Genomic DNA, 20,275 nt, shown 5'->3' with positions numbered 1-20,275 from the left:
TCATCAATCACTTCCCATAGAAGGAGTTGTCTCTGAAACCCATCATCTCCCTTATCATCATAGTAGGACCGAATGGCTTCTTTGGCCCTGTCCATGGCTTCATACAAATAGCCCATTGCGGGCTTCTCACCATCAACCAACCGAAGAACCTTTACCAAAGGTTCAGTAACAGCGCACACCTCCTGCACTCCCGCCCAGAAGTCTTCCTGGTATGAAACTAGTCTGCACACGGCCTCTCCTTCTGGTTTGCAGCTCATTGACGAAGCACGCCACTCCTCTGAAAGAAACATTCTCTTCAAATCCCACATAGAATTCAAGAGGGATTGAAGAGATATGAAACTCGTCGCAAACCGTGTAATGGCGGGGCGCACCAACTCTTTGTTGTTGGTGCATTTTCTCATCAAGCTAAGCACAGATGTGTGATTGTAAATAAATTTTGTGATGCTTTTTGATGAGTCAACAATATCTTTGACAAAGGGAATTTTCCCTATGTCCTCTAACATCAAATCAATGCAATGGGCAGCACAAGGTGTCCAAAATAAAGTAGGATGCCTGTCCATAAGCATTCTACCAGCAGCAACATAATTTGCAGCATTGTCCGTTATGACTTGGACAACATTTTCTGCACCCACCTCCAAAATAAACACATCCAACAAATCACATAAAGTTCTTGCATCTTTGATTTGATGAGTTGCATCAATAGATTTGATAAACATAGTCCCCTTGGGACAACTAACCAAGAAGTTTATAAGGGTTCTCCCCTTTTGGTCAGTCCAACCATCTGACATAACAGTGCATCCTGTTTGTGCCCATGATGCCCTAAAATCCTCCAATCTTTGGGTGCAGTCACGCTTTTCCTCTTGAAGAATCCGGCCTCTGAAATCATGAAGAGAAGGGATTTTGTACCCCGGGCCAACACTAGCAATAGCATCAACAGTAGGTTGGAAAAATGGATTATTCCTTACAATGCTGAAAGGAATATCACTCCAGAGGAGAAATTTTGCCATCAACCTATCAGCTTGTTCTTTTTCAGTTCTTTTTAGCATTGAACCGATAGTTGGTTGTGAACCAGGTGTGGTTCGAGGAACAAAAAATGATGATGCAGCTACCGGATTGACTGACGCTGCAGTAGAACCAGTGCCACTTGGCCCACTTCCTTCAGCTGACCTTTTTAGTTGCCTTTTGAGTTCTTCTTTGGCCTCTCTAGTGTGCTCTAATTCTCCCAATGCTCTCATGGCTCTTTGGATAATTTCAGGATTTGTATTTATACAGGGCCCCACATCACGTCCAGGGATTTGTGCAAGGTGGAACTTCAACCTGTACACCCCCCCGCTTATCTCCTTTCCACACAACTTGCAATTCAAGTTTTGTCTATCATTCGGAGCTTTAGGTTCACCATATTCCCAGAAAGGATCCAATTTCCTTGGCATGTTTGTTTTTGAATTTTGAATTTGCAAACCTATGGAAAAATAAGGATTAGGAAATAGGAATTTAGGATTACAAATTACAATTTAGCATTTACAAAATTACAAGTTACAAATTTACAAAATCCCAAGTTACCCAACCAAATGGCAAATGCCAAAAAACAATGAAAATCAAAAAACATAAACAATGTTTAAAAAAAATAAAAAATTGGTTCCCATAGTCATACCAAGTTACCCATCCCAAATCAATGAAAAATTACAAAAAAATCTTTAAAAACAATGAACATTGAAAACAAATGGTGCCCATATGAAATTTCTCAACCAAAAACAATGAAAAACAAAGTTTATAACAAGGAAAACAAAAAAAATTTAATCTACATACCGTTTTTATGGACAAATTGGTGATCTTGTCTTGGATTTCTCCTAAAACCACTTGGATTCGCTCCCAAACCCTTCAGCTCTCCTCCACAAGGCGTCTCCTCCTCCTCCGCGCGGCGACAGTCAGAAATGACTAAATAAAAATCGATTTTCATAAGTTATAAGCCCGCTGCCCCGCGCCTCGGCGATTTTTTCCATAAAAATCGCGATTTTTTCGGAAAAAATCGTTATAAAAAAAAGCCCGCGATTTTTTGGGATAAAAATCGCGATTTATGCGGGATAGTGATAAAATCGCGATTTTAACAACACTGGTCTAAAGTGACCGAGAATGTCCCTATATACCTTGTCAAAATTTTGAATGAATTCTTTAGCGTCTTAAATTCCCTTGCTTTTGTGGTAAAACTTTTCAATGTTGAAATACCCTTGGGCATTAGAGGACCACCTTCTCATGAAAGCATCTTCAAATTGGTCAGGGTCATCTATACTACCCGCAGGGAGGCTAAGGTACCATTCCCTAACTTGTCCCTCAAAGGATAAAGCAAATAACATCATGATCTTGTCATCATCATCGATTCCCCTAGGGGAAATCATCCAATAGAAGTCATCAACATGATCATGAGCACTTTTGGTGGCATCCCCTTTGAATTTGGGCAACCAATCATGATTTTTCTCAGGCAAAGGTTCGAGATTGTTTCTCAATTTCAAAGGTCAAAAAACACTAGCCAAGTGTCTCTTGCTTCTTGGGACTTTGGGTTGGTTTTGATTTTAGTTGGCATTGGAGGTGGTCGCCATATCAGGAGTTGAATTACCAACCTTTTCAAACTCAGGGAGAAGGTTAGTTCTAACAAGTGATGGAGTTCATTCTCCCCTTTTTGCAGTAGCCCTAATTAAAGGAGGAATGTTTTCACCTTCAAGCAAACTAGGGGATTGGACAATGAATGGAGTCACTAGAGGAATATTAGAAATTTCATCAATGAATCAATTCCTCAATGAATCACAAGGGAGGAAAACCTACTTTGATCCCTGGCAACACCACCAAAATGTTACCGCTCAATTTAGCAGAGGTCCTAAGAGGGGTTCCAAAGGAACTGCTACTAGATCAAGTGGAAAAAACATGACAAGAAGCCATTGTCACCTTAGTCGATGTCCCCTGCTCTTTACGGACTTTCATCGAGGGGAGGAGTCCTGTTATAAGGAAATCACTAGGAATGATGAATCAACTGTATAGGGAGACCAAATGCCAAGATGGTGACAAGGCCACCTCTTGTCACCACCTGTGGGCGACAGGACCTGCTCAAACAACTCTCCAGAGCTTCCTCAACCAAATTGCCTTGCAGCTAGCCATGCTAACAACAATATACTCTGCCTCATCTGTGCTCAAAGCCACAAACTTTTGTTTCCTGCTCATCCAAGATATCATAACAGAACCCAAACTAAAGCAACACCCCAATGTGCTCTTCTTATCAATAACATTTCTGGCCCAATCAACATCAATGTGCCCATTCAGTCGTACATCTCCGGTAGTATATCTCAGACCAAGGTTAATCGTCCCACATAGATATCTCTACACGTGCTTGGCAGTAACCCAGTGTGCGTGAAGGGGCTCAGTCATGAATTGACTCAAAGTGTTCACAGCAAAACATATGTCCAGTTGAGTGTTCACAAGGAACATCAATGCCCCAATCAACTGTCAATACTCAGAAGGGTCCATCAAGTCAGGTCCAACAACAACTCTGCATAAATTCTTGAAATTCATCTCCATCGGTGTGGCCAGGGACTTGCATTCTACCATTCCAAATATTTCCAACAACTTCACGACATATTTTCCTTGAGAAAGGAAAATTTCACTAGGTCTTTGCCACACTTCTAATCCCAAGAAGTAATGCATCAAGCCAAGATCCTTCATCTCAAACTCAGAGGCCAACTCCCTCTTGCGCTCGAACGTCAAAGGCTCACTACCTGTCAAGAATAAATTGTCAACATATAAAACCAAAATCAAAGGCATATCTTGGACCACTTTAAAGTAGAGGTTCCTGTCAACACTGCTTCTAGTGAATCCAAGCTTCACTAGGCAAGTGTTAATGCAGGCATACCAAGCTCTATGGGCTTGATTCAAATCATATAGAGCTTTCTTCAACCTGCAAACATGAGTCTTCCTGTCTTTCACTTCAAATCCCTTAGGCTACTCAACATATACTTCTTCTATAGTATGCCATGAAGAAATGCAGTCTTCACATCCATCTGGTGAAGAGTCCATCCTTGACTAGCAGCAAGGGCAACAATCGATCTAATGGTGGTGTAGTAGACAACAGGTGCAAATATGTCATCATAGTCTTCTCCCTATTTCTGGGAGAAACCTCTAGCCACAAACCTCGCCTTATACTTCTCAATGCTTCCATCAACTCCATGCTTGATCTTATATAGCCATTTCGAAGTCACAATTGATTTTCCTTTAGGTCTTGAAACAATATCCCATACATCATTCTTCATAATCCATTCATACTCGTTAGCCATAACATCCTTCCAAACCTGTTCTTTCCAGTTTCTTCAAAAGTGGGAGGCTTAGCCTAGATGATAGTGCTCATAGTTGCAACGAATCCCTGGTGTCGACATGACTTCTTACTTTCTCTAAAGGTTCCTTTAGCAGGAACATGTCTCTCATCATCCTGTAATGTGTCACGAAGCCAGAGTGGTCTCTTCCTGGCAAGGGGCTCACTTGGAGGAACATCCAAGGGGTCCATAGCTCCATGGGATCATCAACAATATCCTTCACATACTTTGGCGCTAAAGGACCTTCTAGTAAGTCCATGTCATCATCATTCTTCTCGACAGGAGGTGGAGGAAGGTCCCTTGCTTTTCCAAGGGCAACATTGTCATCGAAGGTTACATCCATGCTAAACTCGAATTTCCTTTGACCAGAGATATATATTCTAAAGGCTTTAGAATTCTCACAATATCCAATAAACGTACCTTGGCTTCTAGCTTGTTCCTTTTGTCCTTCGGCACATGAAAATACAAAAGGCAACCAAATATCCTGAGATGTCCAACATCGGCCATCACACCTGCGAATACTTCTTTGGGAGTCTTGTTATCCAGACCTTGATGAGGAACCCTGTTTTGAACATAGACCGCGGTATTTGTAGCTTCTTCCTAGAGGAACTTTGGCAGCTTTGGATCATATAGAATAGTTAGGGAAGCTTCCATGATGGACCTGTTCTTTCTTTCAGCCACACCATTCTCTTTCTTGATTCCAGCATCCTTACAAAAGTCTATGAAATTGTTTGAAGTATATTCTCCCACATTGTCGGACCTGAAAACTTTGATTCTCTTCCATATTAGATTCTCTATTAGTGCCTTGAACATATCAAATACTTCATCCTTATGCTTCAAATAGAATATCCATGTTTTCCTGTATAATTCATCAATAAAGATTATGTAGTAGAGATGGCCATCAAGAGAGTGCACTGGCATAGGTCCACATAGATCACAATGAATGAGTTCAACAATATCACTAGTCTTGTTCTTGCTAGAGGGGAATGGTCCCCTTGTCTTCTTTCCACCGGCACATCCTGTACATACTCCATCATGACTAGCTTGAACATCAGGCATCATAATGTATATGTGCTAACCTTCGGTGCCATATCTCGCTTTGATGATTGATGTCGTAGACCATTGCTCACAGAGGTCTTCCATTGACTCTATAGAGTCCTTCAAATCTAGATCCCAAGGTGAAAGCATCTCTCATGTGAGATTCCATGGGCCAGGTGAGGAATTTTCCTCTTATGAAGGCTACTCTCATCCCTTTGTCTTCCGAGGCAGATATAGATACCAAGTTCTTTAATCCTGGAACATACATACCATCACAAAGAAGAATGGATTCACCAAAGTCCAAATGAAATTTGACAAAACCAAAACCCTTTACGAGATGAGTAGAATTATCTCCAAGGATGATTTTTAAATTTGTGTCCCTCTCAACTAGGTTTGAGAGGACTTCTCGGTATCCATTGAAATGTCTACAAGCCCCACTATCTACTAACCAGCGATCATATGAATCTGGAAGGGAAGAACTATAAAGCACAAAAATAAGAATATATTCAAATTGAGAAGCAACTGCATTATTTTCATACTTGGAGTTCCTTGACTTCTTTTGAGGATGATGGCCTTCTTCACGATCATCCAAAGCATCTCTTCTTCTTCTATCATCTCCTCTTCTTCGATCATATCTTTTTCTTCTATTGTTGAACCTACTGTTGTTGAAGCCACGATTATTGTTGTAGTTGGATCTTGGAGCATTTCTCTTTTCCGGACATTCTCGGGCATAGTGACCATGCTTGTGGCAATTGAAGCATTCAATTCTTCTTCCTCTTCTATTGAAATCCTTTGATTCAAGGGGAGGTCTTCTTGGACCAAATGGTCTTCCTCTTCCTTTTCTCTTCTTGTCTTGAGCAGCAAATGCAGAGGGATCTCCTTCTTCATGCTTTTGAATCCTCCCTCTGGCAATCATCCTAGTCTCTTCTTGAGTGCATTTACTAACAAGCTCATCAAATGTCGGGAGTACATTATTTTTTCTTATAGTAGTGATGAAGGTTTCCCAAATAGGAGGAAGACCTTGAAGAGTGGTCACCACCAACTCTCTATCAAATACAGGTTCACCAATAGTCTACAATTGATCCCTTAGTTGGGATACCCTCATGACATAAGATTGCACAGATTCCCCCTTGTTCATCTTCATTTCCTTGAGTTTATTCTTCAAGGAGAGGATATGATTCAAATTGTTGACCTCATACATCCCAACCAGCTTATCATAGATGTCCTTAGACTTCTTCAATTTTCCAACATAAACAAGCAAATGATCTTGCAAAGAATCAATAAGAATTTTCTTAGCTTTGATCTCACCTTTCTTATACTTGGACTTGGTAGCAGCGAGGCCATTTTTCGGAGGCTCAAGAACTTTTCCTTCCACATATTCCAAGACATCATTTTCATCCAATATCACTTCCACCTTGATCTTCCAAGCAACAAAGTTTGATGAATCACCCAACTTCTCATTATCCTTGAAGAAAGAGGTAGTCATCTTGACCAAGTCAAATAGGCTCCTTTAGCTTCTTCCAAAGATGATTTCTCTTGTCTCGTCTCCTTGGGCTTGTCTTCACCTTAGCTCTGATACCATGTTAATTTTCCACTGTTCTATGTTGTTACAATCACTTTAGCCCAATCTTTTCTTCAATTAGCAATCAAATTAATTTTCCAATGATAAATAGCAATTGTAGATAGAACAGTAAATGCAATGACAGTAGAAGACAATCAAGAGCAATAACAAGAGACACCAAATTTGGTCAAAGACCAAGGAAAAACCCCACAAGGGGGAAACCCTTTCAAATTCTTCTTCTTATTAGATTGTCATAAAATGTTCAGCAGAGAGATTACAATGATCCAATTCATCAACCAAGAGTCAAAGGTCAACAACTTTGACTTTCCAACAAATCAATATCCAAAATCCAAGAGATGAGCCCAAAAGTCAAATATGGTCAAACTATCAAATCTGCAATTATGGTCAAAGTCAACAACAGTCAAAGATGCCCTAAACAATCCAAAAGTCAATGGTTAAACTCCTCCAAAAGAGCTCAATCAACTGCCCAAGAATGCAACCTCAAATACTAGTCAAAATAGTTCTAAATAACTCGGTCAAACTTGGTAAACGGAGAGAGAAAATCCATGGTCAAACCTGCAGTCAATTGCAGTCAAAGTGCCCAAAAAACCTCGATCTTCGTTCCAAAGAATACGGCCTCCAAAAACAGTCCAAAATGCTAAGTCAAACCAAGTCAAACTATGCCCAATCTCCAAAAAGTCAACGCTAGTCAAAGGCTCATCCAAGACAGATTTTAACCCTCCTAAAATTCTCTCTCTCCTACTCGCATGTGTGAAAAGATGACCTGCAATTTCATATTGTACAAACCTCCAAAGAAGAAGAAGAAAATGTGTGAGATGTGTGTCCAAATGAGGTGCCATTGAGTTGTATCTATAGGCATTGGAGAAGACTCAATTTGTCTTTAAAGTCGACCTGAACTTTGGTGCACATGTGGGTTTTCACATTAAAAATATATTTTTCCTTTACCACATTAAATTCTTCCAAGGGAAAAGAGGGTTTTCTCTGGATGAGTAAGGCTATCCAAATGAGGGAATTTGTCCCTGAGCTGCCAAATTAACACAAATGATTTAAGTATACAACTTTTACATCAAATGATTACTTGCCATGAATTTTGTGAATGAGCTCTTGAAAAAGGAGCCATGGAAAGGTGTGACCAAAAATAAAATAAGTCACATGTAAATTGGAATATATATGCCCTAGTCTTGGATGGTCAAAAGTATTGCTAAATCTCTTCTATTGTTCAATGACAAGATGTTAAAATTGGCAACTAGGGCCAAATTCCACCTTGGGACAACTCATTTGATGGAGATGATTGCATTTAATTCCTCTTTCGAGAGGACCAAAACTGATGTAAAGATCATCTAATTTGGACAAGCAGAAGTGTGTTTTTGAATTTATGCCCACACATGTGTAAATTGTTCAAGTCGTCCACATCATCATGTAGGCTCATGAAGCCCAATGGACATGTCACTTCACCTTCAACGACTTGTATAAATACAAGTGACCTCTCACCTCATTTGGCATCATCATCACTCACACATTTTTCTCTCCCCTTCTCTCATTGGTCCGTACAGCGATTGGGCAACTCTTCTCTCTCACACGTGGCAAGAAGGACAAATTTTCTAGGCAGATTACAGGGCTGAATCGCAGGACTATTGTAGGGTTTGACCAACATTGACCAAGGGGTATTTGACCAGGTTTGACTGCGATTTTTGGGTCAAAATTTCGGTTTTGGAGCGCTGCATCTATTGGCAAAGAAACCGAGGTATTCTGAGCACTTTGATCGCAGGGTTGATCGCAAAGTTGATCGCATTTGACCGCAAACTTTAGGTCTGAGTTGACCAAGTTTGACCAGTTTTCAAGATTGTTTTGGGCTGATTTTGACCACCTTATTAGGCAGAGTTTGACTGGGTATGACCGAGCTCCAAAGAGGAAGATTGGATGTTGCGTTGACCATCTTTGACTTTTTGGTTAGGGCTGAATTTGACTGCAATTGACTACAGATTTGACAGGCTTGTCTTGACTTGAATTTGGCAAGTCAATTTTGAATTTTGTACTCTCTCTGCACTAAACATTTGATATAATAATAAGAAGAATTGATCGAAGGGTTTTCCCCATCTTGGGGTTTTTTCCCTGGCACATGCCAAAATCTAGTGTCCTCTTGTCTTGGCTTGTCTTTTGCATTTTGTCTGTCAATGTGATTAATGGTTAAAACAATGTAAACTTTGAAACGGAAACTATAAACTCAAAATGGAAACTTTAGCCACAAAACCCAAAAAAACATGAAAAATAGTGCTAAAAACGAAAAGTGTTGATGTTGGAATAACACTTTTTTTTGTAGAGTAAATTTTCAACATGTTTAAAAAACAGCAGTGAAAACAATTTTTTGTACAAAAATTGTGCAAAAACACCTTTAAAACAAAAAGTGTTGATATTGCAATAACACTTCTTTTTTTCTAGGGTAAATTTTCAACATGTTTTAAAAATCGCAGTGAAAACCATTTTTTTGTCCAAAATTTGTGCAAAAAACACCCTCAAAACGAAAAGTGTTAACGCTGGAATAACACTTTCTTTTTTCTAGGATAAACTTTCAACACTTTTAAATAATGGTGTAAAATATTTTATCATGACTCAAAAAAACATTAAAATTTCAAAAGAATAATGAAAACATAAAATTAAAAATAAAAACAAACATAGAAACAACGAAAAAAAATAGCAAAACGTAAATAAAAATATAAATTAAAAACAAAACATAAAATTAAAGAAAAAAAAAAAATCAATCATAAAAATGTTTAAAAAAAAAGTTAACCTATAAAAGAAAAAAAATTTAAAAATATAAAGAAATAAATAATAAGAAAAACATATTTTCAAAAAAATTAACATTTTTTCTTTTTAATCTCGTAAACCATAAAAATTTGGAAAAAAATAAATAAATAAATAAAATAAAATTTAAAAACCATACAATTAAGTAAGTAAAAATAAGAAATTTTTAAAAAGCATTAACAAAACTCAAAAAAAAAAAAAAAATTAAAAACAAACTAGATTAAAAAAAAAAAGAAAATTAACAAAAAAAAAAACTACTAAAATTAAAATTAAAAACATCTAAAAAAAACCCAAAAAAACAAAAATATGGTGGAAAAAAAAAACAATTAAAATTTTTAAAAATATACATATTTTCAAATTTAAAAAAAAAAGATAAAAATTAAAAAACGTTTAAAATAAAAAATTAAAAAAAAAAAAATATATATATATATATATATATATATAGATATATATATTTTATTTCAAAAAATATAAAACATTTCAAATTTTATATTAAAAAATTTATAATTTAAAATTTAAAATTTGGATTTGATATTGATTTAAAATTTCGATTTAAAAATAAAATTAAAAAAAGCTAAATATATTTTCTATTTTTTTTAAATTAAGATTCCAAAAAATATATTTTACAAATATATATATAATTAAAAAAACATTTAAAATTTATTATTATTATTTTAATACAATTAACATATTTAACAAAATTTATTTTTTATTTAAAAAAAACAATTTTATCGGCCACCACCCGGTCGCTCGTGGGGATGGTTATCCGATTCTAAAAATCGGATAGTCACCCCCATAGGTGGTTGGGAGATGGCTATCCGATTCCGAGAATCGAATAGCCACCCCACAGGCGGTCGAGCGATGGTTATCCGATTCCGAGAATCGGATAGCCACCGCCGAGCCGCCTATGGGGGTGCGGCCAAGGGGTGGTTGTCCGATTCTCAGAATTGGATAGCCACCGCTTGGCCACCGGTGGGGGTGTGTATCTGATTCTCGGCACTCGACCGCCCGTGGTGGTGTGGCCGTAAGCGGCGGCGCTGCATGCATATATGTTTTTTAAAGTTTTAATCATAAATATATGTTTTTTATAGTTTTAAATGTTTTCTATTTTTTAAAAATAAAAAATATATGTTTTTTTTTAATAGTTTTTTTTTAAATCCAAAATATATATATATTTTTTAATTTTAAAATGTTTTTAGGTTTTTTTTGTTTTTTTTTAAATATATATATATATATATATATATAATTTTAATTGTTTTTTTTTTCTTTTTAATTTAGGTATATTTGGTTTTATTTTTATGTTTTTAATCTTGATTTTAATAGTTTTTTAGACCCTTTTTTTTATTTTCAGTTTTTTTTTAATCTAGTTTGTTTTTAATTTATTTTTTTTGTAGCCTTTTTTAATGCGTTTTAAAAATTTTCTATTTTTAGTTACTTAATTTTATAGTTTTTTTATTTTCTTTTTTTCCAAATTTTTTTATGGGTTACGAGATAATTTTTTTTTTTTACATTTTTTATGTTTTTCTTTTTTGTCTTTTTTATATATATTTTTATATTTGCTTTCTTTATGTCAAAAAAAATTTGACATAAAAAACTTTAAAGTGTAAGGAAATGTAACATTTAAAAAAATTATCCACGTTTAATACATTAAAAAATTTAGAGTGTCCAAAATTGTTAAACTTAGAAAATAATTATTTACATTTCATACATTAGAAAATTTAAAGTCAAAAAATAGGTCTTTTAAAAAAATGGTCTAATGCAAAATCACCACTTTTTAAAATCAGCATGCAGATTACTAACATTCTAAAACATATTGTATATAAAAAAATTTAAAGTACTAAAAACTATGCTCTAAAAAAAATATGTGTTTTCTGCATCGCCCCTTTTCAAAACCGGGTCACTTTTTTGCTATCTCTACGAAACGGGTAATAGTATCAGTTCCTGTTTCAAAGTTTACACTGTTTTGATTTTATTGTTATTGGAAACTAAATTGGAAATTGTCATTGGGCTGCTAAAAGATATTGAAGTAATTGTGCTAAGCATAGAACATACCATTGTTAACTAGAATTAACGTGGTATCAAAGCCTAGGTGAAGACAAAGCCCAAGCAAGAGAAAGGAAAGCAATCACAAAAAGGGATATGTTGGACAAGGACAAGCCTCCATGGCTTCTACATCTTACTTCAAGACTGAGGATAAGCCCAATGAAAAATATGACTATCATGTGTGGAAGATGACTTTGGACTTGAATTTGGAAGAGCATGATGCAATGGACTATGTGCAGGGAAAAGTGGTAGAGCCTCCTTCAAATGCACCTGCTGCTACAAAGACAAAGTACAAGAAAGGTGAGGCCAAAGCTAAAATAATTATCATAGACTCCATTCAAAAGCATTTGGTTGCATGTATTTATGATTTGGGAACATCTGAGGAGATGTATAATAAGTTGGTTGGGATGTTCAAAGTAAACAATGCAAATCAAATCCTTTTTCTCAAGAACAAGTTGAAGGACATCAAGATAGATAAAGAAGAGTCTATCCAATCCTACTTTATGAAAATAACACAAATCAAGAATGACCTACTATCTATTGGAGAAGTTATTGTTGATAGGGAGCTCACTTTCATTGCACTTGGAGGTCTTTCAAGAGCATGGAATGTGTTTAACACTACCATTCTCAATAATAACAGGTCTCCTAGTTTCGATGAATTATTAGCTCGATGCACTAAAGAAGAGACGAGGATGATGGAGAGAGACAAGCCTTCAAATGGAAATGAAACTACTACTTTTTCCGCTCATGCTAAAAGGAAAAATAATGTTATTCCAAGAAGACAAGGTCAAGGATTCAAGCAGGGATTCAAAGAAAGAAGAAAAGGAAGGTGCTACAATTGTAACAAGTTCGGCCACTATGCTAGAGACTGTCCTCAGAAGAAGGAATCTCCAAGGGATGACAACAACAACAACAACAATTTCAAAAGGAATGGCAATCAAAGCATCAACAGGTTCAACAATATAGGAAAGATGAATGCTCTCGCTCCTCGATATGGAAATGGTCGACCTCCCAAAAGGACGAGAAATTCCAAGAATGAGGAAAGTAATATTATAGAGAAACAAAATGAATTTTATCTTGTTTTTGCTCTATCTACTGTCTCTCTAGATACATTGGATCGTTGGTTGATTGATAGTGGAGCCTCATGGCACTTCACTGAGTACAAGGGGTCCCTCTCAAATTTGGTTGAAAAGAAGACTAATTTGGAGATCATACTTGGAGATAATGCCACCTATCTCGTGAAAGGGATAGGTATTGTCACTCTTCATTTAAATCAAGGTCAAACCATTTATCTACAAGAAGTATTGTATGTACCGATTTGAAGAAGAACCTGGTGTCTATTTCGGCGATGGAAGATAAAGGCTTCAAGGTAGCATTCATTGATGGAAACATATGTATTTGGAAAAGAAACCCTAAAGATGCATTTACACTTGGATTTGAGGTTGAAGGTCTCTATCAAGTTGGAGGAAGTCCTTTGGGAGCCTTAACTCGTGATACTTCTCTTTAATCTAAATTATGGCACTAGAGATTTGCCCACCTTCATTATAATGCCATACCTGGGTAAGGAAGATAGTCACAGGTTTGCCCGAGTTTAACATGAATCATGAAAGAGTTTGTTAGGGTTGTGCAGTTGGGAAACTTACAAGGAGACCATTCCCTTCAAGTGAAAGCCAAACTACTGATATTCTTCAATTGGTCCATTCTGACCTATCTGGTGGAGGATACTTATACTATGCAATTTTTGTGGATGACTTCTCGCAAAAAACATGGATCTATTTCTTGAAGAAGAATGATGAAGTGTTCAGATGGTTCTGTTCTTTCAAAGCCTTGGTGGAAAATCAAACAGGGAAGAAGATCAATATACTGAGGATCGACAATGGAACTGAATATGAATCAAATGTGTTGATTTTGGGTAGCATAGCAAGTGCTCTAGCTCCAAAATTTAGTGGAGGGGCTAGAACACATGAGATTTCCAGAACCCAGAAATCATTTGGAGAAATTCCACCCAGATGAGGAGTTATTAAAATAATTAATATTTTTAATGAGTTCCTAAGTCTAAACTTAGGAAAATAAAAATATTAATGTGTATTAATAAAAATATGGGTGAGAAGGTTCTAAGTAACGAGGATCAAGCCTGTTTTAATCTTAGTCATTGATTAGATATTAGATCACGGTCGTTGATTCATCAACAGGAAAAGTATAAGAGGAGGCTTGAGGGTCAGTTGGAGATACACCAAGAGATCAAAGAGTTCAATTTTTCAAGGCTATGGTTTGCTGAGAAAGTTGAGCTAAGTGAGTTGAGTTGCAATGAAGGGCAGTTCGGCAGAGGGACATCAGTCCAAGGCCAAGCATACATAACAGAGAGGCAGAGCAACAACAGGAGAGGCAATGCAGCTCCAGAGAGGGTGACGCAGAAGCTAGAGGGGCTGACGCAGAAGCTAGAGGGACTGACGCAATTCCTTAGACACAGCGCTAGGGATTTCTGTGGGGTAGAGAGAGCAGCAATTCAACATATCGACTTCTGAGCAAGGGAGACTCACTAGAAGGGTGACGCAGCTCCTAGAGGAGGTGACGCAGTTCCAGCGCAGAGCTTGGAGCGGTCATCGCTGCCCAGCACTAGGAACGACAGTTGTCATCTGTGGGGTTTGATCATCCAATTGCTAGATTGCCAAAATATCTGTCTCCGGATAGAGGTACTTCTGCCAGGTTTATTCTTTGTTGGGTGAGCTGGAATTGGCACCCTAGTTGTATTCAGAAATCTGTTTAATAATACAAACCCTCTATACGTTGCACCAGTTTTACCGAATTGGGTTTTTCTGGGGACGATTGTCGAAAAATAACGGTGGCCCTTGTGTGATTGTCTCAGTTTATTTAAGTTCATGATCTGTATGCATGTGTAGGCTACAATAGTGTTTTCATCGTTGTTTAAGTAATTAAATAACTTGTGGAATGTAAAGAACAAGTAGGAGATGATAAACCAATGATTGCAGTAGGATTTCTGATGTATAGATTCAAAAATTTTCACAAAATGAATTCAATGACTTTTGCAGAGAAGTTGGCATTAAGAGGGAGACAGTCGTTCCATATACTCCTGAAAAAAATGGAGTCGCTGAAAGGAAGAATCGAACAATCATGGAAGCTACTTGTGCCATGCTCCATGATCAAGGTCTACCGAAGTTCTTATGGGGAGAAGCTGTCAACACTGTCGTGCATGTTTAAAATAGGAGCCCGCATCAAGCACTGGATTTCAAGACACCCAACGAAGTTTTCACTGGTAAGAAACCTGATGGTTCTCATTTTAGAATATTTGGTTGTCCCGTGTATTTTCATGTGCCTAAAGAGAAAATAAACAAGTTAGAAGCATCTGGGAAGAATGGTATATTTGTGGACTACAATGAAAATTGAAAGGCATATAGAATCTATGTGCCCATTCAAAGACATGGAAGTAAGCCATGATATCACCTTCAATGAAGACATTGCCCTTGGGAAAGCCAGAGATCTCCCCATTCCAAGGAAGGATAATGATGATACTGCAGAAAAGCAGGATGAACCTTCGATAGATGAGCCTATGCCGGATGTTGAAAGCCCGTTAGATCCTAGTGATCCACCTTTGGTGATCCCTCTACCTCAAGGAAAAGACCTTTGTGGCTCAAAGATACTCTCGAAGATGCTGAAAGACATACCGCTCCAAGAGGGGCATTTCGTGAAAGTAAGAAGTCAAACAGGTACCAAGGATATTTGGATGCTATGAGTACTATTGTTCAAGATAAATCATGCATGTTCGAAGAAGTCATAAAACACCAAGTATGAAAGGATTCAATGAATGAGTACGAATCAATCATGAAGAATGATGTCTAGGACGTGGTTCCTAGACCCAAGGACAAGTATGTGGTCACTTCTAAATGGCTTTATAAAATCAAACATGGACTTAATGGCAACGCTGAAAACTATAAGGTCAAGTTCGTTGCTTAAGGCTTCTCTCAAAAGGAAGGAGTGGACTATGACGAGATATTTACGCTGGTTGCCCGATATACCACTATTCGATATATTATTTCTCTTGCTACCTCTCAAGGATGGAGCCTACATCAAATGGATGTTAAGAAAGCTTTCTTGCATGGCTCACTTAAGGACGAAGTCTACACGAACAACCTCAGAGATTTGAAGGACACACGTATGCAGGTTGAAGAAAGCCCTCTATGGGTTGAAGCAAGCCCCTAGGGTTTGGTATGAGAGGATTGATAGCTATCTTATGAAGTTGGGATTTACGAGGAGCAATGTTGATCCTAACCTATACTTCAAGGTTGAAAAGGACATGCCTCTCATTTTGGTCCTTTATGTAGATGATCTCTTTCTAATAGGTGCAAACCCTCTCATTTATCAATGCAAGAGGGAGTTGGCTTCCGAGTTCGAGATGAAGGACCTAGGTCTAATGCACTACTTCCTAGGCCTGGAGGTCTGGCAAAAGTCAGGTGAGATTTTCCTTTCTCAAGGAAAATACATTGTGAAGTTGCTCGAGAGATGTGGGATGGTGGATTGCAAGTCTGTGTCTACTCCAATGGAACTCAACTTCAAGAAGCTATGTGGAAGTGTTGTTGTGCCCAAATTTGCAAACCCTTCTGAATGGGCAGTGTGGTGGATCGTAAAAGCACGTCTAGATGTTGCTTCTCATTGGGGTCTGCTTCAATTTCTTGGATGAGCAAGAAGCAGAAATCAGTTGCTCTAAGCACTGCCAAGGCCGAATACATTGTAGCTAGTATGGCCTATTGTGAGGCTGTTTGGTTGAGGAAGCTCTTTAGTGAGCTATTTGAGCACGTGCTGGATACCATCGTGATCTTCTGCGACAACCAGAGTGGGATTCGCCTTTCAGAGAATCTTGTGTTCCACGATCGCTCCAAGCACATTGATATCATGGACCACTTTAACCAAGATATGGTATAGCAGGGAGCAATAAGGCTCCAACACATCAGGATTGATGAGAAGGTCGCAGACATCCTCACGAAGCCCTTACGGAAAGTCAAATTCTTAGCCTTCCGAGAGAGAGTTGGACTCGTGCAAAGACCCTCCCATGAGGGTCCCGCTTGAGTTGGGCATTAAGCTCTGGGAGCTCCTCCGGGCTTGGGGTACTTCTTAGAGCTATGCACAACCATAGGGTTAGTGGTTCACCTTCCCCTATTGATGCGTTGTGAGCAGGGTGAGTGGTTCACCTTCCCCTGTGATACCCCATGATGGTTGACATGCGTGTAGGGTGAGTGGTTTACCTTCCCCTACAATTGATGATATATGCATAGGATGACTGGTTCACCTTCTCCTATGGCATATGAGCAGGATGAGTGGTTCATATTCTCCTATGGCATATGAGCAAGATGAGTGATTCACCTTCTCTTGTGAATGCCCCAACATACATCCTACCCATGTAGTCCGAGACTCATGGGAAGTACCTCTCATCTGCCCAATGAGTTGGGAAAAGTGGATAGGGACCATACCACTACCAATGGACACATTGTGTATTGTCATACTCCCTATGTCTAGGATGAATGATGTTCAATAACTTGATCTGGGATCAAGTCTGATTGAGGTTCTACCTCTGGTTTGACTTTTGTCAGTGGAGAGTGGTAAGGTCTTGTGGCTCACTCTCAATCGATTCTTCTTTATTATTCATATCAATGTTCAGCAGAGTAGAAATGAGATGAGATACAGATATGTTACATGACAATAGGATGGCATGATGATCAATGATGATGGATGGATTGGCAGGTGGAATTCTCCCTAGTTGAGAGGGAGTGTTAAAATTGGAAACTAGGGCCAAATTCCACCTTGGGACAACTCATTAGATGGATATGATGATTGCATTGAATTCCTCTTTTCGAGACTACCAAAATTGATATAAAGATCATCTAATTTGGACAAGAAGGAGCGTGTTTTTGAATTTATGCCCACACATGTGCAAATTGTTCAGGTTGGCCACATCATCATGTAGGCTCATGAAGCCCAATGGACGTGCCACTTCACCCTCAACAACTTGCATAAATACAAGTGACCTCTCACCTCATTTGGCATCATCGTCACTCACACATTCTTCTCTCTCCTTCTCTCATTGGTTCGTATAACTATATGGAAACTATTCTCTCTCACACTTGTGGCAAGATGCACATTTTCTGGGCAGATTACAAGGCCGAATTGTAGGACTATAGCAGGGTTTGACCAACATTGACGAAGGGGTATTTGACCAAGTTTGACTACAATTTTTGGGTCAAAATTTTGGTTTTGGAGAGATGCATCTATTGGCACAGAAACTGAGGTATTCTGAGCACTTTGACCACAGGGTTGATCACAGAGTTGACCGCAAACTTCAGGGCTGACTTGACCAAGTTTGACTGCATTTTTCAGGACTTTTGGGCTGATTTTGACCACCTTATCAAGCCATGTTTGACTGGGTATGACCGAGCTCCAAAGAGGAAGATTTTCTTTTGCGTTGACCATCTTTGACTTTCTGGTTCGATCTGAATTTCATTGCAGTTGGCTACAGATTTGACAAGGTTGTCTTGACTTGAATTTGGCAAGTCAATTTTGAATTTTGTACTCTCTCTCCTCTCTGTTGAACATTTGATATAATAATAAGAAGAAGTGATCGAAGGGTTTTCCCCATATTGGGATTTTTTCCCTAGCATCTGCCAAAATCTAGTGTCCTCTTGTCTTGGCTTGTCTTCTGCATTTTGTTATTTCATGTTCTATTTACAATTACTGTCAATGTGATTAATGGTTAATGTGATTGCTATTGGAAACTAAATTGGAAATTGTTATTGGGCTACTTAAAGAGAATGAAGTAATTATGTTGAGCATAGAGCATACCATTGTTAACTAAAATTAACACAAGAAGGGTCTCTTGATTTTAAAAGGTTGTAAATCCTATCATATCTAAAAGGACTGAAGAAGGAAGCCTAGAAAGTAGTCCCAGATAGAAATGATAGCATGATGTGATAAGGCGATGACATGCAAAAATAAATAATACATATAAAAAAGCACTGAAGAAGGAAGCCTAGAAAGAAGTAACCCTAGATAGAAATGATAGCATGATGCGATAAGGCGATGACATGCAAAAATAATGAATACATATGTTGAGGATCCGTGATCCTTAAGAATATTTCATTTCGAGGGTCTATAAACCTAAAATGTCATTAGGGTTTGAAGTTATAACCCTAGCTGTTCAAATTGAAAACCCTAGCCAATAGTTGTTGACCCTACCTCGATATAAAGGGTTGAGAAAATATTGGGCTTATGAATTGATTGCTAAAAGATCTGACATCTTGATGTTAAGATTGATTTGCAGGTTGGAATCAAGAGGGCTAAAGATCAAGAGGGAGTTGTCTTGACCGGAAAAAGATAAGTAACTTGTATCTCTTTTACTGTTTTAATTATCACTGACATTGGATTGTTCATGAACCCTAGGTAGGGTTTGGAGAAAGGAAATCAAAGGATTATGGACCAAGCCCTAACACTTTAATGATATTGATAATAAAATTACTCCTTAATGATGAAAAATCCTCCTTGTTAATTTTGAATCCTTAATGACATAGACTACTCGATGATGTGGATTCTTCTAATGGTATTGATATATGACTCTTTGTTGTTAATGATATAGACTCCTTAATAATATGGACTAGATGACTTGTTGATAATATGATCTCCTATATGATAATAATATGGGCTTGATAATGATTTTGAGTAGTTGATGATGTGGACTCTTTGATGATATTGATTATGATGATGTTGACTTGATGATGTGAACTCCTTAATGATGAGGATTCCCTGATAATGATATGGATTGGACTCTTTGAATGAATTTTTCAATTATGATATGGACTCCTTGATAATATAGATGATATGTATGTGAACTCTTTGGTGATATGGACGAGGTCAACTTCTTGATGATGAAATGGTGATGTTATGGTCAACTTCTTGATGATGACATGGACTTTGTGATGATATGATGATGATGATTCCTTAACAATGTGGACTACTTGATGATGATGAAGATATTGACTCATTAATGATGATGATGATGATGATATAAACTCCTTGATGACTTGGACTCTGTGAACTCTTTGTTGATGATAAGAACTCCTTAATGATGATGTGAACTCTTTGATGATGATGTGGATTCCTTGATGACATGGACTCCTTGATGATGTGGACTCCTTAATGATGTGAACTCTTTGATGATGGTATGGACTCCTTGATGATGTGATGAGATTGACTCGATCTGAGAAGGCTAAGATCAAGAGGGAGTTGACACACTCTCAAAAGATAAGTATTATCTTGATTGTTTCTATTGATTGTTTCATTATGAGTCTCTTGGTTTTCTTTGTTGTTCTTGTTCTTCCATAGCCTCCTAGTGAGGATTGCAGGTACATAATGGAGACTGCCAAGGTGCAGCAATCGTTGGAAATGATGGAAGAAC

The 20,275-nt window shown here is 37.7% G+C and overlaps 1 protein-coding gene across 5 annotated transcripts in view; it reads right to left on the bottom strand.

Annotated features, from left to right (window-relative positions):
- Positions 1 to 20,275, bottom strand: part of LOC149249380 (uncharacterized) — a 257,420-nt gene that overhangs the window by 44,484 nt on the left and 192,661 nt on the right. The window lies entirely within an intron of this gene.

This window comes from Pinus tabuliformis, chromosome 7 (genome assembly GCF_031772625.1).
Source record: "Pinus tabuliformis cultivar Carrire ecotype Pingquan chromosome 7, CPIR1, whole genome shotgun sequence".
Taxonomy (NCBI): Eukaryota; Viridiplantae; Streptophyta; class Pinopsida; order Pinales; family Pinaceae; genus Pinus; species Pinus tabuliformis.
The sequence above is the reverse complement of the archived record's forward strand: the minus strand, read 5'-3'. Positions and strand labels throughout refer to the sequence as shown.